The sequence below is a fragment of the Chiloscyllium punctatum genome, chromosome 16 (assembly GCF_047496795.1).
Source record: "Chiloscyllium punctatum isolate Juve2018m chromosome 16, sChiPun1.3, whole genome shotgun sequence".
Taxonomy (NCBI): domain Eukaryota; kingdom Metazoa; phylum Chordata; class Chondrichthyes; order Orectolobiformes; family Hemiscylliidae; genus Chiloscyllium; species Chiloscyllium punctatum.
The window spans coordinates 52,733,698-52,757,508 of record NC_092754.1 but is presented as its reverse complement, the minus strand read 5'-3'; the positions used below and the strand labels follow the sequence as shown (position 1 = coordinate 52,757,508).

General features: G+C 44.9%; 1 long non-coding RNA gene across 2 annotated transcripts in view; it reads left to right on the top strand.

Moving 5' to 3' along the window:
* Positions 1–23,811, top strand: part of LOC140487188 (uncharacterized) — a 39,561-nt gene that overhangs the window by 5,682 nt on the left and 10,068 nt on the right. The window contains exons 4-8 of one of the 2 annotated variants that reach the window (XR_011962730.1): positions 4,804–4,908; positions 9,788–9,894; positions 12,704–12,786; positions 18,529–18,637; positions 21,718–21,824. This is a non-coding gene — a long non-coding RNA (uncharacterized lncRNA). The remainder of the gene's footprint in view (positions 1–4,803; positions 4,909–9,787; positions 9,895–12,703; positions 12,787–18,528; positions 18,638–21,717; positions 21,825–23,811) is intronic. The other variant, XR_011962731.1, reaches the window with a different exon arrangement.

Here is a 23,811-nt window from a genome sequence, read left to right as displayed (position 1 = left end):
ACTGATAGTGACAGATTTTATAAACTTATATTACAGGATATTACAGGTGGACATTCAGATGGTAATCTCAGTAAATATTCTGCTAAACTCTAATTGAATTACTCAGTATATCAGGATCTGGATATTCGCATTGTGTGTGTGAGTATTGTGTTCCAGATCAATCCATTTGCTGCTTAAGAATTCTCCTTTGAATCATCGCATTCTCTCAAAAGGTCTCCCCAAACCTTCAATGTGTCATGTAATCCTTTTATGATGACCGAATGAGTGTAAGGCTTATTATTCGAATGTGTAATTTTTGTATAAGGATGTCTCAGAGAGGGAGCAGAATATTCTTAAAGGGGAGAATAACCATTTTGAGGGGAGGCTGTTGTTTATTGGTATCAATGACATTGGAATAGAAGAGTTCACATTATCGGATCATTGGAATCTCTTGTGGGGTAGAATTGCCCTCCATCAGAAGGATGGATTGTACTGGCACTGGAAGGGAACAGTTGCTAGTGCTATTCAGGAGGCATTAAACCAGTGAAGGAATGTGGGTAAACTCAGAGAGAGAGTGAGGGAAGAGCTCAGTCTGAGGCTGGTACAGTTCAGACGTCAAACAGCCAAGGCAGACAAGGGCAAGGCACAGAATGAGCAGTTACTCTGCATTTATTTCAATGAAGGAGGCCCGATAGGTCGGGCAGAGGAGTTCAGGGTATGGTTTTGAACATCGCACTGGGATATTATAGCAATTACAGAGGCATGACTTAATGATGGATAGGACCAGCAGCTTAATGTTCCAGTGTATAGATGCTATAGCAAAGATAGAAAGGATGCAACAGAGCAGGGGGAGTGGTATTTTTGATTAGGGATAACATTACAGCTGGGCTTCAAGAAGGTATTCCTGGGAGTACATCCAGGCAGGTTATACAGGCAGAACTGAGAAATAAGAAAGGGATGATCTCCTTATTGGGATGGTACTATTGACCTCTACCCCCCACTTCCCCAATAGTCAGCAGGGAGTTGAGAAGCAAATTTACTAAGAGATCACTTATCTGTAAGAATAGTATGGTTGGGTACAAGACTTGACCTTCTTTGTTATTCATTCACTGGATGAGGGTATCACTGGCTGGGCCCAAAGGGCAGTAAAGAGTCAACCACATTGCTGTGGGTCTGGAGTCACATGTAGGCCAGACCAGGTCAGGATGGCAGATTCCTTCCCTGAAGGATATTAGCGAATCTGATGAGGTTTTTTTTCGCAATAATCAATAATGGATTCATGGTCTTCAATAGATTCTTAATTCCAAATTTTTATTGAATTCACATTCCACTGTCTGCCATGACGGGATCCAAACCCTGGGCCCCAGAACGTTATCTGGGTGTCTGGATTATCCATCCAGTGATAATCTCACTAGGCCATTTGGCAGGGTGAGTGACTGAGGTATCCGTGGTGCAGCACATCAGCACCAAAGATCCCATGGTCTCTGCGGAAGATAGAAAGGCTGGGGAGGGAGCTATATCCCTGGTGGTGGGGTCTGACTGTAGGTAGCGGACATAGCAGAGGTTAATGGAGATTAGTGGGTGGCAGGTGAGGACCAGGGGATTATATTCTTATTGTGGTTGGAGGGGTGGGGGGAAGGCGGAGATACAGGAAGTGGAGGATATGCGTTGGAGTGCATTGTTGATCAAGTGGGAGGGAAATGCGGTCCTTGAAAGAGGAAACCTTTCTGGGATGTCCTGGAGTGGAATTGCTTCTCCTGAGAGCAGATATGGCAGAGGGGGAGGAATTGGGAGTACAGGATCACGTTTTTACAGGAATATACTCAAGGATAATCAGGAGAGCAAAAAGGGGACTTGAAATATCTCTAGGAAATAGTTTAAGGAGAATCCAAAGAGATTCTACAAATACATTTAAGGATAAAATAATAACCAGACAGAGAATAGGACCCCTTAACGATCAACAAGGCCATCTGTGGAACAACAGGAGATGGGAGAAATACAATGCTATTCTATTCTGGAAAGTTTGGAGAAATAAATAGTGATAACTTGAAAAGTGTCTATATTACAGAGGAGGAAGTACTGGAAGTCTTAAACAGTAGCAAGGTGGATAAATCCCTGGGACCTGATCAGGTGTATCGCAGAAATTTGTGGAAAGCTAGGAAGGTGATGGCCCCTCCCTGAGGTATTTATATCATTGTTTGTGACAGGTGAGGTGCTGGAAGATGGGTGCCATTATTTAAAAAATGTGGTAAGGAAAGGCCAGGGAACAAGAGAACAGTCAACCTAACGTCAGTGGTAGGTAAGTTGTTGGAAGGGATTCTGAGGGACTGGATTTACATGTATTTGGAAAGATGAGGATTGATTAAGGATAGTCAACATGACTTTGTGTGTGGGAAATTCTCTCTCTCTAACTTGATTGAGTTTTTTTTTGAAGATGTGACAAAGATGATTGATGAAGGCAGACTGTGGATGTAGTCTATATGTACACTGAACGATGTTCCACAAAGCAGACTGATTAGCAAGGTTAGATAACATGAAATGTTGGGAGAACCAGACATTTGGATACAAAACTGGCTTGAAGGTAGGAGGCAGAGCGTGGTGATGGAGGGTTGCTTTGCCGACTGGAGGCCTGTGTTCAGCATTGTCCTGCTGGAATGAATATGGGTCCTTGAATAAGTGAATTGGATGTGAATATGAGATATGGGCAGTGGGTTTACAGAAGACACCAAAATTGGGGGTGTAGTGGACAATGAAGAAGGTTAGTTCAGAATGCAACAGTATCTTGACCAGATGGGCCATTGGAGCAAGGAATGGCAGACTGGGTTCAATCTAGACAAATGTAAGCTGTTGGATTTTGGAAAGGCAAATCAGAGCAGGACTTGTACACTTAATGGTAAAGTCCTTGGGAATGTTGCTGAACATAGAGACCATGGAGTGCAGGTTCATTGTTCCTTGAAAGTAGAGTCAAAGTAGGCAGACTAGTGAAGGTGGTGTTTGGTATGCTTATATTTATTGGTCAATGCATTGAGTACAGAAGCTGGGACGTCAAATTGTGGTTGGACAGGACATTGATTAAGCCATTTCAGGAATTATGTTTTAAGTTCGAAATTCCCTGTTCTGGAAAGGATGTTGTGAATCTTGAAAGAGTTCAGACAAGATTTACAAAGACTTTGCTAGGGTTGGAGGATTTGGGCTACAGGGAGAGGCTGAATAGGCTAGGGTTAATTTGCCTGGAGAGTCAAAGACTGAGAGGTGACTTCATGGAGATTTATAAAATCATGAAGGGCATGGATAAGGTGAACAGCCAGGGTCTTTTTCCCCCAGTTAGGTGGGTTCAAAACAAGATCACATGGGCTAAAGTTGAGAGGGCAAAGATTAAAAACTGATCTAAGGGGCAAAGTTTTGTATGTGTGGAATGAGCTGCCAGATGAAGTAGTGGAGGCTGATACAATTACAACATTTGAAAGGCATCCGATTGGGTACGTGAATAGGAAGAGTTTCCAATGATATGGACCAATAGCTGGCAAATGGGGCTCCGTTTGTTGAGGATTCCTAGTTGTCATGGACAAATTGGACCAAAGGTCTGTTTCTGTGCTGTACATCTCTATGACACTAATAAATGAAAATAAGATGTGTTCCTCTTTTGTGGAGAGCTAGCAGAAGCACAGATAATTGTCCTTGGAGCTGAGAAGGTTAAGCAGTGATTTTGACCAGGTGCAAATTTGTTTCTAGGATATCTAATCTGCAGAGAGAGGGGAATTGTTAACAATGTCACAATTTTAGTAACTATTTTCAGGTAATTGGCAAATAATGTGAATATGTGAACATTTTTTTATTCAGTAAGTTCTGAGTATCTGGAACAGTCTGAATCGCAGCTGGGCACAGACTCAGCAGTTATTCATAAACAGATTTGCAGCATCTCCAGAGGGAGAGGGTACATCCCAAGTGGGCTGAATAGCCCCAGCCCCTGTGTTCTGTGATACTGCCCCATTGACTGTGAATGCTGAAGCTCATCCCAGGGCAGAGAGAAGGAGGATCCCACCACTCACCTCACAATGGGCCCCAATAATTGATGTCAGCGCAGGCCAATAGGGGGCAGAGGCAGTACTGGAGGACCAGGTCGTACCAGTTTGTCCTCCAACCAATCGGAGTGAATGAGGGCATCCTCAAGGCTGGAACTAAAGAAAGGCCCATATCGCAGAGATTTGAGAAACTGGAGGACATGAGATAGGTAGCGTTCTGTGGCTGGTGAGGAATTCTATAAATAAGGAAGAGTTGTGAGGCTGGATGAAGTGACAGTGATCGGGAGAGTTGAGGATGGAGGAATTTAGAGTTATTGAGGATTAGAATCATAATGTTATACAGCAAGAAAACAGGCCCTGTGGTCCAACCAGTCCATGCCGACCATAATTCCAAACTGAACTAATTGTACCTGCCTCTGGTCCACATCCATCCAAATATTTCCTATTTATGTATTTATCTGAATATCTTTTAAATATTGTAATTGTATTCACAGCTACCACTTCCTCTGGAAGTTCATTTCACACGTATAATTTTTTTTAAAACCCTGATGTCTTTTCTCAAATCTTTCTAATTTCTTCTCAAAATGAATGCACCACAGTTTTGAATCCCCCTCTCCCCCGGCCATTCACCTTATCTACACTCTTTCTGATTTTGTAAACCTCTAAGAAGGTCACCCCTTAACCTCGTGCACGCCAGTGAAAAAAATTCCCAGCCTTACAACGCAATCCCTCCATTCATGGCAACATGCTGGTAAATCTCTTCTGAACCTGCTCCAATTTAATAATATCCTTCCTATAACAGCACAACCAGAACTGGACAGAGTATTCCAGAAGAGGCCTCCCCAACGCGCTGTACATTCTCAACATAATGTCCCAACTCCTGGACTCAAAGGTCTGAACAATGAAGGTAAGTGTGCTGAGCACCTTCTTCACCACCCTGTCTACATGTAACACAAACTTCAAAGACGTTAAGCCCTCGGTCTCTTTGGTTCCATATCACTACTCAAGGCCCTACTTTTATTGAGTGTAAGTCCTGCCCTCATTTGTTTTGTCAGGATGTTATATTTTGCATTTATTCCAACCCAAAAAATTTTTGTGTATAAAGGCAGTAGGAGTATAATTAAGAGGGAAATCAGGAGGCAAAAAAGGGACGTGAGATAGCTTTGGCGAATAGGGTTAAGGATAATCCAAAGGGCTTTTGTAAATACATGAGGAACAAAAGGCTAACGAGGGAGAAAATAGAGACCCTCAAAGATCAGCAAGGCAGCCATTGTGTGGAGCTGCAGGCGATGGGCAAGATAGGGAAACAAGTATTTTGCATCAGTGTTTACTGTGAAGAAGTACATGGGAGATACAGAATATGGGGAAATAAATGGTGACATCTTGAAAAATGTCCATATTACAGAGGAGGAGGAGGTGCTCAATGAGTGGCTAAGGAGCTGGTGCAGGGGAACAGGATTCACGTTTTTTGGATCATTGTGATCAACTCTGGAGTAGAGTTGACCTGCATAAGAAGGATGGATTGTACCTGAATTGGAAGGTGTCTAATATCTAGGCAGGGAGACTTGCTAGTGATACTCGGGGGGCATTAAACCAGTGAGGGAGTGGGTGTAAACCCAAGAAGATAGTGAGGAAAGAGATATGTCTGAGGCTGGTACAGTTCAGAAGTCGAATAGTCAAGGCAGGCAAGGGCAAGGCACAGAATGAAGTCGGACTGAGCAGTTGCACTGCATTTACTTCAATAGAAGAGGCCTGACAGGGAAGGCAGGTGGGCTCAGGGTATGGTTTTGAACATGGCACTGGGATATTATAGCAATTACAGAGGCATCACTCGGGGATGGATAGGACTGGCAGCTTAATGTTCCAAGGTATAGATGCTATAGAAAGGGGGACAAGAGAGGAGGTGGAGTGGCATTTTTGATTCGGGATAGTGTTATGTTTTTGCTTAGGGAAGATATTCCTGGGAGTACGCCCAGTGAAGTTATTTAGGTGGAACTGGGAAATAAGAAAGGGATGATCACTGGGAAATAAGAAAGGGGTTTTCTGCATGGATTTCGTCCGGGCGCTCTGGTTTCCTCCCATAGTCCAAAGATGTACCGGTTGGGTGGATTGTCCAGGTTGAATTGCCCACAGTGTTCAGGGATGTGTAGGTTGACTGGCCCTGGGAAATGCAATGTTACAGGGGGAGGTTAGGAGGCTCTCCAAGTCAGTTTCAATGTGATGGACTGAATGACCTGCTTCCACACTGTTGGGAGTCTCTGATAATTCTACTAGTTTTAAAATAGTTACAGAAAATAATATACCAGATCTAAAAGTTAAGGTTCTGAATTGGACAAAGGCCAATTTTGATGGCACAAGGCAAGAACTTTCATCTGGCCCCTCAAGCCTGCTCTGCCATTCAATAAGATCAGGCCTGAGCTCCACATTCCTGCTCACTCACCATAACTCTTAATTCCTTTCCTGTTCACAAATCTACATTTTGCCTTAAAGGCATTCAAGTTGATAACATCAAATGCTGCACTCGGCAGGGAATTCCACAGATTCACAACCTTTTAGCTGAAGAAGCTCCTCCTGAACACAGTCCTAAACCTGCTCCCCCTTATTTTGAGGTTATGCTCTGTAGTTTGACCCGCCCCCCCCAGTGGAAATAGTCTCCCTGCTTCTGTCTTATCTAATAATTCATAATTTTATTGTTTCCTATCCAACTTCCCATTCTTCTAAATTACAATGACTATAGAACCAGTTTTCTCAATCTCTCCACATACACCAACCCTCAACTCCTGACTCAAACTAGTGAACCTCCTCTATACTCCCTCCAGTGCCAGCACATCCTTCCTGAAGTAAGGAGATCAAACCTGTACACAGTACTCCAGGCGTGACCTCCCCAGCACTCTGTACAGCTGCAGCATAACCATCCCTCTAGCAAGGAAGGACAATATTCCCTTCACTGCCTGAATTACCTGCTACACCTGTAAACCAACTTCCTGTGATTCATGCACAAGGACACCCAGCTCCCTCTGTACAGCAGCATGATGAACGTTTTCACCATTTCATCATCCAGTTTGCTGTTAGTCCGACCAAAATGGATGACCTCACGTATCCCATTGAACTCCATCTGCCAGATCCTTACCCACCCACTCAACCTATCTGTATCCCTGTGCAGACTTAGTGGCCTCTGCAGACATTGCTCTACCTCATCTTTGTATCAAATGTGAACTCTGACACCGTACACTTGGTCTTCAACACCAAAACATTTGTGTAAATTGCAAACAGTTGTAGTGCCAACACTAATCCAAACACCCGTTTATCCCCATTCTTTATTTTTTGTTGGTTAACCGATCCTGTATCAATGATAATTACCCATAATGCTGTGCATCTTTACCTTATTCAGCAGCCTTTTATGTGGCAACTTATCAAATGCCTTCTGGAAATCCAGGTACATCACATCCACCGAGTCCATCTTGTCCAACGCACTCGTCGTATCCTCAAATAATTCCAGTAAATGCGTTAAACGTGACCTGCCTTTCATGAATCCATGCTTTGTCTGCTCAATGAGACAATTTCTACCCAGATATCTCACCTCTACTTCCTTGAGGGATTCAAGCATTTTCTCCATTAGACACGTTAAGCTAACGGGTCCTTTTTGAAAAATAGTGGCACCACATTTGCAGCTTCCAGTCTGTCAAAACCATCCCAGAATCCAACAAATTTTAGTGAATTATCACGAGGTCTGTTTGTTATTTCCCTCCCCACCTCCCCACCATCTCTTTTAGTCCCCGGGATACATTCCATCAGGGCCAGGAGACCCATCTACCTTTAGGCTGTTATCTTTCCCAACACCACCTCTTTACTGAGAATGATTGCTTCTCTGTCCTCATCTGCCATTGCCTCCATAGGCCTGCGACAGCAAGAGTACACACAGTGTGTTCCTGTTAAGGCCAAGGCTGGTAGGTGTAGAGAATGCTGCCTATTGAAAGAAATTGAGGGCCTGGTCAAGAAAATGAAGGAGGCATATGGCAGGTACAGAGAGCTGTGTTTGTGTGAATCCCTAGAGGAGTATAGGGGCAGTAGGAGTATACTCGAGGTAAACCAGGAGGGCAAAAAGGGGACATGAGATAGCTTCAAGAAATAGGTTTAAGGAGAATCCAAAGTGATTGTACAAATACACTAAGGACAAATGAGTAACCAGGCAGAGAATAGGTACCCGCAAAAATCAAGGCTGTCTGTGGAACCACTGGAGGTGAGAGAGATTCTGTATGAGCGGAGAGGTTTTACAAACAAAATGTGCACATCGGAAAACACAAATTTGAACGTCCCAGTCTCGTGTTTTCAGTAAACGGGGAATTGCCTCAGTGTGGCTGCAGGCATGGGTGCGCGCCGCCATCTTTATTTGGGGCAAAAATTCACTGGACACGTGCGGAGCCACCATCTTTGTAGGGGGCAAGGTGCAGCCAGGCGCATGTGCAGCCTTTCTCTGGTACAGAGTCATTGGGCAGGATTTACACAGAGCACATTCAAACTCCGAGAAATGGATGTTTTTTTCTGGATTTGTTTGGACATTCATTTAAATGATTTGGTATCGTAAATGAGTTTGCAGGTCATACAAATGAAGAAGGTTACCTCAGATTACAATGAGATATTGATCAGATGGGGTTTAATTTAGATAAATGTTAGGTGCTGCAGTTTGGAAAAGCAAATCAGGGCAGGACTTGTACACTGAATGGCAAGGTCCTGGAGATGTTTGCAGAATAAAGAGACCTTGGACTGCAGGTTCATAGTCCTTGCAAGTCAAGTTGCAGGTAGATAGGATGATGAAGAAGGTGTTCAGTATATTTTCCTCTATTGGTTAGAGTATTGAGTATAGGATGTGGGAGGTCATGTTGCTGTACAGGACATTCGTTAGGCCACTTTTGGAATATTGTGTGCAGTTCTGGCCTGCCTCCTATCAGAAGGGTGCTGTGAAACTTGAAAGGTTTCAAAAAAGACTTACAAGGATGTTGTTAGGGTTGGAGGATTTGAGCTACAGGGTGAGGCATAAAAGGCTGGGGCTGTTTTCCCTGGAGTGCCATAGGCTGAGCGGTGATGTTATGGAGGTTTATACAATCATGAGGAGCATGAACAGAGTAAATGAACAAGGTGTTTTCCCTGGAGTGGTGGTGTCCAGAAGTAGAGAGCATTGCTTTAGGGTGAACAGATAAAATTTTAAAGGGGCCTTTCATGCAGTGGGTGGAATGAGATGCCAGAGGAAGTGGTGGAGGCTAGTACAATTAAAACATATTAAAGGCATCTCAATGGACACATGATATGATTAGGAAGCGTTTACAGGGATATGGGCCAAGTGTTGGCAAATGGGAATAGACTAGGTTCGGATTCCTGTTTGGCAAGGATGAGTTAGACCGAAGGGTCTGTGTCGGTGCTATACATCTCTGTGACTGTGGGATCATAACAGCTTATACTGCTCTGCTTCATCTCTGGGCTCCCTCATGACCACTTTGTCAATATCTAGCTTCCTCAATCTCGAATAATGGGTGTATTTTTGGTCTGTTTGGTATTTTGCTATTATTTTTACAGACATTTTTGTAAGTTAATTTTTCACTGCCGCCCAGCCCCTGACCATGTGCTGCTTATCAATATTTTCTGGAAAATCTTTAACAGTCAAGAATTCCTTTTTCCAATAAGCAACTGTATTTTCCTTCCATTTCTGACTATCAAATTCTGCACCATTTTCATTCCCTGTAATCAGTTTTGCACTCCCTGAAACATCAACTGTGTTTCTCCTTCCACAGATACCAGTGATTAATGCCAAAGCCCTGTTGCCTGTGGAGAGGGTGATGTTTGACTTTCTTGTACAGCTGCAGTTTGTGTGGTGAAGGTGCTCCCACAATGTAGTTGGGTAAGAGACATTACAGAGTATTCATTCAGCAACAGGAAAGATCTGAAGATAATGTCCAAATCAACAACAGTTTGTATTTTTATTATCATGCTTATAATTCCACAAAAATATTATTGAGAATTTTCAACATCAGGCCAGAGATGGGGATATTAGGTCAGGTGACCAAAAGCATTGCCAAATAAGCAGGTTTTGAGGAATGTCTTAAAGGAGGAAAGCAGACCTGAGGTTTTGGCTGCGAATTTCAGACCTTGTTGCTTTGGCAACTGTAAAAGCAGCCACACAGGTGAAGTAATGAATTAACAGATCATTGGGAGTCTCAAACAGAATGAGTTGTCGAGGTCTCAAAGGTTGTGTGATGCAGCGAGCTAGGGATGATCACAATCAGGAATTAAATCAAGGGTGAGAATTTTAAATTGAGGGATGTGTGCCAGCCAGATGCTGGCAGGTGAGACTAGATTGGGTTGGAATATCTGGTCGCATGGACGGGTTGGATTGAAGGGTCTGTTTCCATGTTGTACATCTCTGTGGCTGTATGTTGTTGATTATGAATAGGACCTTTTGATGGATCAACAAGTTTTGGTACGAGGGAGTACTTGGGCAGCAGAGATTTAGATTTTCTTGAGATTACAAGGAGGTTGAATGTGGGAAGCTGGCCAGGAGTGTGTTTGGATAATGAAGTCTGGAGATAATACACGATGGATAAGAGTTTTAGTAAATGAGCTGAGACAAAGGTAGAATCAGCTAGAAATAGTGATCTTGGAGTGGGACTGGGCTGTCGCCCTCACCTCACCTCTGGGATTCAGTTAGTTGTCAGGTTCTGAATCAGGGCGGTAACACAATCGGGAGCTGAGTGGCCCTGGTGGAGCCTAAAATGAGTGTCACTCAGCTGGCTGTTGCTGAGCAGCTGCTGCTTGGTAGTCCTGTTGATGACATTTTCCATCATTTTACTGCTGATCGAGTGTGGACTGAGAGAGGGAAATTGGCTGGGTTGGATTGCCCTGTGTTTTTGTGTTGAACATCCCTGGGCAATGTTTCACATTGTTGGTAGATGCTAGTGCAGGAGCGGTACGTGACTTGGTGGGTGGCAAGTTCTGGAGCACAAGCTATCGGTGTTATTGCCAGAATGTTGGCAGGGCCCGTAGCCTTTGCACTACTGAACCATTTCTTGATGTTATTCAAACTCAATCGAACTGGCTTAAAACTCACATCTGTGATGTTAGAAACCACTGGAGAAGGCTGAGATAGATCATCCCACTTTGCACTTCTGGCTGAAGATTGCTGCAAATGCTGTCATCTTATCTGGTGCATGGATGTGTGAGGCCCCTCCATCAGTAAGGGTGGGGATATCTGATGTTTCCTCCAGTGAGTTGTTTAATTGTCCATTACCGTTCACAACTGGGTGTGGCAGAACGGCAGAGCTCCGATCTGTTCCATTGGTTGTGGGATCGTTTAGATCTGTTGCTTGCTGCTGATGCTGTTTGAAATGCAGATGGTCCTGTTTGGTAGCTTCACCAGGTTGGCACTTCATTTTTAGGTCCAGGTTGGCAATTCATTTTTAGGTCTGCCTGGTACTGCTCTTGGCAGGCCCTCCTTTACTGTCCATTGTGACGGGCGAGTGCCAGACTTACAAACGCATCAGATTACAGATTGTGCTGGAGTACAGTTCTGCTGCTGTTGATGTGCCTTAGAGATACCCAGTTTGAGATCCTACATCTCTTCAAAATCTGTCCCATTTAGAACAGTGATAGTGTCACTCAACACAATGGAGGTTTTTCTCAACTTTAAGGCAAGACTTGTGTCTCCAAAAGGAATGTGTGATGGTCGCTCTTACCGATACTGTCATGGCCAGATGTATCTGCAGCTGGTCAATTCATAACAATGAGATCAAGTATGTTTTACACTCTTGTTGGTTCCCTCACCACCCGCTGCAGACTCAGTTGAGCAGCTATGTCCTTCCGGACCTGGCCAGCTCAGTCAGTAATTCTGTTGCAGAGTTAGTCTCGATTGTGGACATTGAAATCCTGTACCCAGAGTACGTTTGACACCATTTTACTTCCTCAGTGCTTCCTTCAAATGTTGCTCAACATGAAGGAGAAGTGATCCATCAGCCAACGGAGGACAGTACGTGGTAATCAGCAGGAGCCATGAGATTTCCTGGTGTCCGGAGTCAATACTGAGTACTGCAAGGGCAAATCCTCCCTGTCTTATGCCACGACATCTGCTTGGTCTGTCCTGCTGGTGGGGCAGGACATATCCAGAGATTTCAGGAGAAAGTGAAGACTGCAGATGCTGGAGATCAGAGTCAAGAGTCTGGTGCTGGAAAAGCACAGCAGGTCAGGCTGATGAAGGGCTTAGTCTCGAAACATCGATTCTCCTTCTCCTCGGATGCTGACTAACCTGTTGTGCTTTTCCATCACCACAATCTCAATATCTAGGGATGATGATGATGATGGTGATGGTGGTGTCTGGTCATTGTCTGTAAGGGTTGATTTCATGAGTATGAGTATGTCAGGCTGTTCCTTGATTGGTCTGTGAGACAGCTCTGCACATTTTGGCCCCAAAATCCAGATGTTAGTCTGGAGGACATTGCACCATCGAGAGGGCTGATTCTGTGGTTGTATTAAATGGTGCCTTCTTAGATGCCGAGTGGTCCATCCAGTTTCATTCCTGTGTTGAGACTTTGCAGTGATTAATACAGTGAGTAGCTGGCTGGGCCACTGTCAGGTTGGCAGGGTTTTTTCTGCCATTGACAATGTTTCCATGGAGATCAGGAGATTCCTAATTCCAGTTTTTTTTTTCTTGAATTCAGACTCCACCATCTGCCAAGATGGGATTCGAACCAGGATTTCAGTCGTTTGTTTTAATATTCTCGATAAAACCTAAATACATCAGGTTTGTTCACTCATTTTAAATATCACTTACCCAGGTTTTGTTCCTTTGTGAAACACTGTCCATCATTCTGTCTCCTCCATCCTTCTCTCCAACAACAAGAGTTTGGAGCACATGGAGTTTCTCTGTCACTAAGACTGAGATAATCCGATCTGCTGCTTCCCTCCCTCCCACTAGCCCACTGAGCCAAACTGCCTCACGTGGTGTTCCTGGTTTTTGTCCAAACCTACATCTTTCTCCAATCTCATCTCATGTCAAGCCTTATCAGAGCTCACCTTGACCCTTTACCCTAATCTCACTAAACCATAGACTTTCCAACTCTCTTTTCTCCTCCACCTCATCAGTCCCCCTCACCGATTCACAGACATTGTTCCTTGTTCTGTCTTTTCTGGTTATGGTCCTTCTCTCCCATTCTGTGAAAAACTGACATTTGACCTCACGGTTGTTGGAAAATCCTGCTCCATCTCCACTCTCCCTTTCCTTTCTGAATTCCTTGCATTTGGTGTCCCTCATGGATCTATCCTTGGCCCCTCCTGTATCTCACCTACATACTGTCAGGAGGTGACATTGTGCAAAAGCACCGTGTTGGGATTCACATGTACACTGACGATGCCCAACTCTTCCTCCCCATCATCCCTCTCCATTACTCCACTGTTACTCAGTTATCAAACTGCTTACCACATTCCCACTACTCGATTATGTGCAGTTTCCTCCAATGAAACATTGTCACGGTTAAACCCATTGCCTTTCCTTTCCCTAACTGCTGAGCCTCTCCGTCTCACTGGGAACTATGCAGTAGAACTAGACTCTTCACAATACTGCTGTTATATCTGACGCGAAGCTGACCTTCTGATTAGACATCTACACAATCCCAAACATCAGGAATTCCAATCTCTAAACCGTTGCTTATCTCCTCTTCACCCTTGCTCCATTGCTACTGAAACCCCTTACCCATGTCTGTGTTACCTTTAAACTTGACGAATCCAAAGCAGAACCCTTGATTCTGTGACTGGCTGAGAATCTGGTTTCAGACTCCCCTCTCAGTATTTACCCTCAGACACATCAGTATTTATTCTGTCAAACCCCTTAAGAATCTGGTGGTGCGGTCTGATTGTAGGTGGTGGAAATGACAGAGGATGATGTGTTGTATCTGGGTGGAAGGTAAGGACTTGAGGGGGAGAGTTCTTTCCTTGTTGCAGTTGGAGGTGTGGGTTTCAAAGACAGAGGTGCGGGAAGTGGAGGAGATATAGTGGATGGTATTGACCACATGGAAGGGGAAATTACAGTCCTTGTAATACGGGGCCATTTGGTACGTTCTGGCCTCACTGGAACACTGCAGTAAGCGTGAGATAGAGATGTTGGCCAGGGAACAGGCTCGTGTGTTAAAGTGGCAGGCAGCTGGAAGCTCGGGGTCTGTCTTTGCAGCAGAACGTATATCATCAGTCGCCATTTCCGCCACCTCCACTGAGATGCTGCCAGACACAGGTTCCTGTCCCCTCCATTAACAGCTATGCACCCCCCCCCCCCCCCCCCCCCCAGCCAGATGGTAATCCACTCCTTTGTCTTTCCAAATGTTCTGGTCTCTCTTTGGGTTCTGTCCCTGCCTATTATTTACTCTTTAACCCCTATCTCCTGCAGTACAAAGATCTGCAGGTTAGTTGAATTGGCCAAGCTAAATTTCCCATAATGCTTAGGGATGTGTAGGTTAGGTGCATTAGTCAGGAGAAATATACAGTAATATGGTAGGTGAATGGGTCTGGGTCGGATACCCTTCAGAGGGACGCTGTGGACCTTTTGGGCCAAATGGCCTGTTTCCACGGCGTCAGAATTCTAATTTTCCCAGCTTCCATCGGATCTGAGGAAGGGCCACTGCACAGATTTCTGTTCCCAGATGCTGCCAGACCTGCTGAGCTTTCCCAGCACCTTCTGCTCATTGTTCCTGATTGACCCCATCCATACACCTTCTGGGTTTGATTCAGACAGGGGGAGGATCCCACCACTGACCTCACAATGGGGTCCAGCTGATTGATGGAAGCTTCGGACCAATAGGAAAAGGTGGTGGGACTGGTGGACCAAGTGGAACTAGTTGGTCATCCAAACAATGGGAGTGAATGAGGGGCGTGGCCAGTGGGATGACACGTCACCAGTAACTCAGCCGATGCAGTGCCACGTGACACGGCCATTGGTGAATGTGGGAGACGCAAACAGGGAAGGGGAGAGTGGCCTTGGAGACGGAGATAATGAGTCACTTTAGACTGGAAAGTTTTAATTACACTCTGTGCGGTTTGTAAGTCTGAACTAGAAACTCTTAATCCCCCGTTTGCAGCAGATGGGAAAATGGCTGCGGCCCTCAGGCGGTGAAAGGTCCTGGGATATGGCCGCCATTTTTATTGGGGGTAAGGTACAGTGAGGCGCATGTGCATGTCCCCTTCCTAGGGTGGCGGGGGGGCGTGCAACTTGAAAAGAGGCATTTACACATCAAGCACATACCAAGAAAAAAGTATGTCTTTATATTCTTCCTGTACTGACTGAGTTTTGTTTTGTGAATTCATTTCATAGGATATTAAATCAGAATGATTGAGGCGGGGATCTCAAAAGCAAGTTTTTACAGTCAATGGAGTCATCAGGATCTGAATGTTATTGGCATTTAACTGTGGAAGGAGAAAGGTTTCTCTGTTCTGTTTGTGGGAATATATCTCCAATATTTTTGTTAAGCAGAAAGGTGTACAAATTCGTGGTTTGATCACCCTTTGGGTATGTGCTCTGTTCTGGGCCCTACAGCTGAGGAAGGAGATATAAGCCTGAGAGGGAGCACAGATTTATCCAAATTACACCTCGTCTCTTTGTAAGAACTCTCAGATTTAGACCCAATCACCCACTTCGTGATGTTAACCTGTAAACTTCATATTTTTAATTACCTGTAAACTTCCCATTAAAAATCCTTTTGGACTCAAATTCCAGTACTTTTTCATGTGGAATGTTCCAGCTTCTGACAACTCTCTGTTCATCCAGAAACTGCTGAGGTCCATGTTGACTCTGGGGTTACAAAGGGCTGAATTGAAAGATGAGGTGCTTTCCCTGAGCTCCCATTGAGATGCATTGGAACAGTACAGGAGGCTGAGGGCAGTGTAGGTATGACAGACAATGAAAATGACAGGGCTGCACTATGAGGGCTGCTTGGCTCAATGAGAGTGTTTTGGAGTTGGGTGTAAACAGACTGATGTGAGACAGGGAGAAGGTGAAGCTGAAACTCCGTTTTAGTTCAGGCCGTTCAGAAATTCACATGGTCCCAATGGGAACAGCCAGTTTTTAAGTGATACCTGCGGAGTATTTGTTAATAGTTTTTAAAGTATTTTTCCTGAGGGCAGTTGAGAGTTGACCACATTGCTGTGGGTCTGGAGTCACATGTAGGCCAGACCAGGTGAGGACATTAGTGAACCAGATGGGTTTCTAACAATTGACAATAGTTTCATGGTCATCATTCGCCTTTTCATTCTAGATTGTATTGAATTCTGATGCCACCATCAGCCATGTTGGGATTCTATCCCTAATACTCGGAACATTGCACATATCACTCATCTGGCAGGAATACCATTAAGCCATTGCCTCCCTATTTAACAATGTTTAAAAGAAAGTTCCATCATTCTACGTGTACAATGTGAGATAAAATACTGCAACGTCCATGTGTCAGCCTCTCCAAAAGGTCATTCAACAGAAATTTGTTTGGGGGCGAAGTATTTCACTTTTTCGGGGGGGGGGGTTTATTAAACAAAAATGAATCCAAATAAAAATCTTATGCCACGGACATGTAATTTCTGAAGCCGGAGGGGGATTACAGAGACAGGGAGGGTTGTGGGGCTAGAGGGGGATTGTTGTCCAAACATCACTGTGGTGTACATGGACTGCAGCATTTCAGGGAGGGGGTTAACCACCACTTTCTCCAAGACAAGTAAAGGTGGCCAATAAATACTGCTCTGGGCAGCAAAGGCAACCCCCAGTGAATAAAACCAAGCAGTGACCTCTCTGAGCTGACTTGCTCTGAAGTTAAAAACCTCTCTGGAAAATGGAGTGTGCAGAGAAGAGAAACAGTGACATTTCACTGCTGCCCTCAGAGAGACCTCATTCTTGGAAGTACTCAGAGCCGGGGATCAGCTCAGTGAGTTTCAGTCTCTTCAAATATCAATCTTAGTCCGTTTTATTTTATTCAATCTACAATAGTGAGTCACGTGAGGATTTCTTTTTAATGTCTTACGGTCTCTTGATTAAATGTTTAAGATATGAACCGTAAGCATTAATTTATTCACGGGCAGTATTTTTCGAGCAGTAAGACTGTGCCTTTGTCTTGGTCTGTAGATTGTTAAGGCGGAGAGATGGCCTGTTGTAGAGTGGTGTGCTGTTCCTGTCGGATGTGGGAGATTAGGGAGAGTTTCAATGATCCTGATGATTATGTCTGCAGGAAGTGAGATTGCAAATCCTGTTGGAATGGATGGATTGGTGGAGGAGTGATTAAAGGCAGTGAGGAATTGACAGGAGCCGGGGGGGTGATAGGTGGCAGTCTCAGGAATGCAGGATACTGCAGATACAGTCAGGTAGGTGGGTTACCGCCAGGAAAGCGAGGAGGGGTAGGTCGGTACTGCAGGAGTCTCCGGTGGCTATCCCTATCTCAGACAAGTATACTGTTTTGGAAAATGTAGTTGGTAATAGACTTTCAGGGGAATGTTGCACTGACAGTCAAGTTACTGGTACTGAGACTGGCTTCTAACATAATGTGAGGTATATCCAGTTCCACACGATCGATGGTGATCGGGGACTCTCCAGTCAGGGGCACAGTCTGCTGTTTCTGCAGCTGACAGTGAGACATCAGAATGGGGTGGTGCTGCCCTGGTGCCAGTGTCAAGGATGTCTCTGAGGGAGCAGAATATTCTCAAAAGGGAAAATAACCAGTGGGAGGACATTGTACATTGGTACCAATGGCACAGGAAGGGGAAAGCATGGGGTGCTGACGAGCAGGGAGATTTGCTAGTGCCACTCGGGATGCATTAAACCAGTGAGGGAGTCGGGGTAATCCTAAAGAGATAGTGAGAAAAGAGGTGAGTCTGAGGCTGGTACTGTTCACCAGTCGGACTGTCAAGGCAGGCAAGAGCAAGTCACAGAATGAGGTGGGACGGACCAGTTGCACTGCATTTATTTCAGTGCAAGAGACCTGAAAGGTCAGGCAGGTGGGCTCAGGGTATGGTTTTGAACATGTGACTGGGATATTATAGCAATCACAGAGGCATCACTCAGGGATGGATAGGATTAGCAGCTTAATGTTCCAGGGTATAGATGCTGGATAGAAAGGGGCCAACAGAGCAGGGAGAGAGGTGTTTTTGATTATGGATAACATTATGGCTGGGCTTCCGGAGCATATTCCTGGGAGTACATCCAGGCAAGTTATTTCCTTGGTCCTGAGAAATACGAAAGTGATGACCATCTTACTGGGATGGTATTATAGACTCTCTCCCAATAGTCAGCGAGGAATTGAGACACAATTTTACCAGGAGACCTCAGTTATCTGTAAGAATAATGTAGTTGCAATGATAAGGGGTTTTAACTTTACTAAGATGGCCTCGGACTGCTGTAGTGTTAAGGGCAAGATGGAAAGGTATTTCTTCAGTGTGTACGAGAACACTTCAGATTCAGTTTGTAGGATGTACCTCCTAGAGAAGGGACAAAACCTAACCTGTTTTCTTTATTCTTTCACAGGATGAGGCTGTCACTGGCTCGGCCAGCATTTATTGCTGTGTTTACCCAGAGGGCAGTTAAGAGTCAACCACGTTGCTATAGGTCTGGAGGCCCATGCAGACCAGACCAGGTAAGGATGGCATTTTCCTTCCCTAAAGGTCATGAGTGAACCACATTGGTTTTTCCCAACAATTGACAATGGATTCCTTGTCGTCACTAGATTATGTTTTCCAGATATTTATTGAATTCATGTTTCAAACTCTGCCGTGATGGGATTCAAATCCGGGTCCCCAGAACGTTATCTGGGTCTCTGGATTAACTGTCGAGCGATAATTTCACTCCGTCATCACTGCCTCTTATGACATGAGGCAGGGTGAGTGACTGAGGTATCAGTGGGGCAGCGCATCAGCACCAAAGATCCCACAGTATTGTGGCTTAGTGGTGAGCGCTGCTGCCTCAGCACCAGGGACCTGGGTTTGATTCCAGCCTTGGGTAACTGTCTGTGTTGGAGTTGGCCCATTCTCCCCAGTGTCTGTAAGGGTTTCTTTCCGGTGTTCCAGTTTGCTCCCACAGTCCAAAGATGTGTAGGTTAGTTGGATGAACCATGTTAAATTTCCCATAGTGTCTAGATGCAGTATATGAGGTTTTGGGGTGTGCAGGCAAATCTCTGCCTGATGTGAAAAGATCTTGGACAGAGGTCAGAGGGAGATGTGGCCGCATGTTTTACATCTCCCATGGCGGCAAGGTTGTGTCAAGGGTGTGGAGCGTGGGTTGGTGGGTTATTGGTCAATGCATTGAATACAGAAGCTGGGGCACCATATTGTGGCTGGACAGGACGTTGATTAAGCCACTTCTGGAATTCTGTTTTCAGTTTGAATTACTCTGTTCTGGGAAGGATGTTGTGAAACTTAAAGGTTTGGACAAGATTTACAAAAACATTGTCAGGATTGGAGGATTTGGGCTACAGGGAGAGGCTGAATAGGCTGGGGCTATTTTCTCTGGAGAGTCAAAGACTGAGAGGTGACTTCATGGAGATTTATAAAATCACGAGGGGTGTGAATAAGGTGAACAGCTGGCTCCTATTTCCTCAGGTTAGGTGGGTCCAAAACTAGAGCACCTGGGTTTAAGTTGAGAGGGGAAACATTTAAGAGGGATCTAAATGGCAACGTTTTCAAGCTGAGTGTGGTGTGTATATGGGAGGGGCTACGAGATGAAGTAGTGGAGGCTGATAAAATCACAACATTTAAAAGGCTTCCAATTGGGTACATGAATAGGAAGGGTTTTGATGGATGCAGGCCAATAGATGGTAAATGGGAATCCATTAGTTTAGGATTCCTTGTTGGCATGGACGAATTGGACCGAAGGTCTGTTTCTTTGATCTTAATAAATTAAGATGCATTCCTCTATTTTGTGGAGAGCTAGCTGAAGCACAGATAATTATTCTTGGAGCTGAGAAGGTGAAGCAGTGATTTCGATCTGGTGCAGATTTGGTTCCAAGGTCTTGAATTTGCAGAGAGAGAGAGAGGAATTGTTAACACTGTCACAATTTTTAGTAACTATTTTCAAGTAATTGGCAAATAATACAAGGTGAAAATGTGAACACTATTTTACTCAGTAACTTTTGAGCATCTGGAACAGTCTGAACGACACAGATTCAGCAGGTATTCTGAAACAGACTTAGAATTTTACTTTTTAAGGAAAGATTTGGGGGCTATGGGCACATGGGAGGGGACTTGGGACAGATTTGCAGCATGTCCCGTGGGAGAGAGTACAGCCCCAAGTGGGCTGAATAGGCCCCAGGCCCTGTGCTCTGTGATACTGCCCCATTCACTGTGAATGATGAAGCTCATCCCAGGGCAGAGAGAGGGATGAGCCCTCCACTCTCATCACAATGGGGCCCGGCTGATTGACGGCAGCTCCAGACCAATGGGAGGAGAGTCTGTGTGGTCCTACAGCCAATGGGATTGAATGAGGGGTGTGGCCAGCAAGCCAACACCTGTCCATGAGCTGTGCAGGTGCAGTGTCACTGTTTGGGGTTGGGAGAGACAGCAGAGACTGGGACAGAGGCTGGTGGACCTGAATTACAAGCTCCTGGTAAATTAAAACTAAAAGAACTGCGGAAGATGTAAATCAGAAACAACAACCAGGAGGTTCTGGAAAAGCTCAGCAGGTCTGGCAGCATCTGTGATGAAAAATCAGAGTTAAAGTTTCAGACCCAGTGTCCCTTCCTCAGGAGACAGATGTTACTGAGAAAAAAAGTCAGTTTATGTGCCGAAGTTCGTGTGGGAGGGAGGATAAAAGGAGTAAAGGATAGGTGGGGATAGAGTGAGAAGAACGATCTGGGTAAAGGAGTGGATAACGATCTGGGTAAAGGAGTGGATAACGATCTGGCTGGGGAAGGGTGATTAGCTGTTAATAGAGACTGTTCGTGGCTAACCATAGGCAGTTTGTCATGGCAGGCTGTGAGAACAAGGCCTGGTGTGTGGGGTAGTGGGCAACGACATGAGGTTGTTGACTTATGGTTAGCCACTAACTGTCTCCACTGTAAGCTGTTGCCCGCCTATATCACTCCACGATTGGAGCTGCCGAGGACACAAACCTTTGGAATATCCTCCCTAACTCCCTCTCTCCGCCTTAAAGATGTATCTAAAAATCGTTCTCTTCAATCAACGTTTCCATCATTCATGAAGCATTTGAGGAGATTTGTCAGTGTGAAAGGCTCCATACAATGCAGGTAGTTGTTGTTATTGTCTGACATCGGGAGAAACAGGGATGAGCCCTCTCTCTCTCACACCTGATGAACAACAGCAAAAGCAGGAGGCACTGAGCATGCTCCAGCCCACAATGGGCCTCGGATTATTGATGTCAGCGCAGGACCAATAAGAGTGGGGGAAAGGGGGCTTAGAGGAGCTAGTTGGTCCTTCAACCAATCGGAGTGAATAAGGGGCGGGAAAATACTTAACCACGTGACAGCAGAGTGTTGTTGTACCCAAGGCATTGGAAATGTGTGAAGGTGCAGGGCAGGGTGAAGGAAAGACATATTGACCAGGGAGTGGAGGAAATTTTCATGGTATGGGATGAGAGGTTATACAGAACTTAGTACACATTGTAAAACACAAATTTGAAAATCCTGAATTCTGCACCATTTTCCCTCCCTATAATGCATTTTGCACTCCCTGAAATATCAACTGTGTGTTTCTCCCTCCACAGACACCAGTGATCAGTGCCAAAGCCCCATTGCCTGTGGAGAAGGTGATGTTTGACTTCCTTGGACAGCTGCAGTTCGTGTGGTGAGGGTGCTCCCACAATGTGTTTGGGTAAGAGCTGTTATAGATTATTCACTCAGCGACAGTGAAGAGTTGACAATATGTGTGCAAATCAACAGCGGTTTGTTTTTTTTTATCGTGTTTATAATTCCACATAAATACTATTGAGAACTTCTGACATAAGGCCACAGATGGGGATATTAGGTCAGATGATCAAAAGAATTGCCAAATAAGCAGGTTTTCAGGAATACCTTTAAAGGAGGAAAGCAGGTCTGAGGGGGTTAGGGTTGGAATTCCAGACCGTGTTGCCTTGGCAACAGTAGAAACAGCCAGACAGGTGAAGCAATGAATAAACACATCGTTGGGAGTCTGAAAGAAAATGAGTTGTCGGGATCTCACAGGTTGTGTGGTGCAGGGCGACAGGGATGTTCACAGCCAGGAATTACATCAAGGGTGAGAATTTTAAATTGTTGCTTGTTAATAGGAGCCTTTTGATGGATCAACAAGTTTTAGTACAAGTGAGCACTTGGGCAGTACTCTTGAGATTGCATGTAAGTTGAATGTGGGAGGCTGGCCAGGAGTGAGTTTGGATAATGAAGTCTGGAGATAACACAGGGATGGACGAGTATTTCAGTAAATGAGCCGAGACGAGGGTGGAGTTGGGTGATGTCACTGATGGAGGAATAGTGCTTTTGGAGTTGGGCTGCTCCTCCTCCTCATCACCCCCCCTCCCCAATTCACAGATATTGTTCCTTGTTCTATCTGTCTGTCTTTTCTGGTTATGTCCTTCTCTCCCATTCTGCTACAAACTAATATTTGACCCCACTGTTGTTGCAAAAACCTGCTCCATCCCAACTCTCCCTTTCCTTTCTGAATTCCTTGTATTTGGTGTCCCTTAAGGATCTCTCCTTGGTCCCTCCTGTTTCTCACCTACATACTGCCAGGAGGTGACATTGTCCAAAAGCACCGTGTTAGGTTTCACATGTACACTGACAATGCCCAGCTCTCCCTCTCCATCATCCCCCCCCCCCCCCCCCCCAATCACTCAGTTATCAAACTGCTCATCGCACTCCCACTACGCGATTGGCTGCAATTTCCTGCAGTGGAACGTTGCAATGGTTAAACCCATTGCCTTCAGTTGCTATTACAAATTACTTTCCCTTACTGCTGAGCCCCTGCCTCTCCCTGGGAACTATCTGAGGCAGAACCACAGTCTTGACAATATTGCGCTTGTATCTGACCCCAAGCTGACCTTCTGATCAGACATCTACACAATCACAAACACCAGGAATTCCAATCTCTTAAATGTTGCTTGTCTCCACCTCACCCCAGCTCCATTGCTACTGAAACCCCTGACCTGTGTCGGTGTTGCCTTAAACTTGATGAATCCAAAACAGAACCCGTGATTCCGTGACTGACCCAGAATCTGGTTCCAGACTCCCTCATGATGGGAAACATCCTCTCAGTATTTACCCTGTCAAACTCCTTAAGAATCCTACATGTTACAATGAAATCACCTCTCATTCTTCCCAAATCCAGTGAGTAGAGTCTCAACGTCTTCAGCCTTTTCTTAAAAGATAATCCCTGCAAACCAGGGTTCATCCCAGTCAATTTTCTGTGAAATGCCTCTGATGGAATGATGTATTTCCTTAAATAAAGGGACCAAACCTTCTGTCATTACCCCAGATGTGGTCTCACTCGCACTTTATAAAGTTCCTCTCAGGTATATACTCCAAACAACTCCCTTTAAACTTGCACAGATGTTAGAAATTCTCAGCAGGTCATGCAGCATCTGTGAAGAAAAATCAGTTCAAGTTTCGGGTCTGGTCACCCTTCCTCAGATACGTTAACTCTAATTTCTTTTCACAGATGCTGCTAGACCTGCTGAGCTTTTCCAGAAACTTCTGTTTCTCTTCCTGGTTTACAGCATCTTCAGTTGGTTCGGTTTTCATATCCTTTAACCTTGCCATCTCTCTTCTAGAATTTGTCAGTTCCACCTTGGAAAAAAGATTCACATTTGTTTGGTCTCCCCTACCCT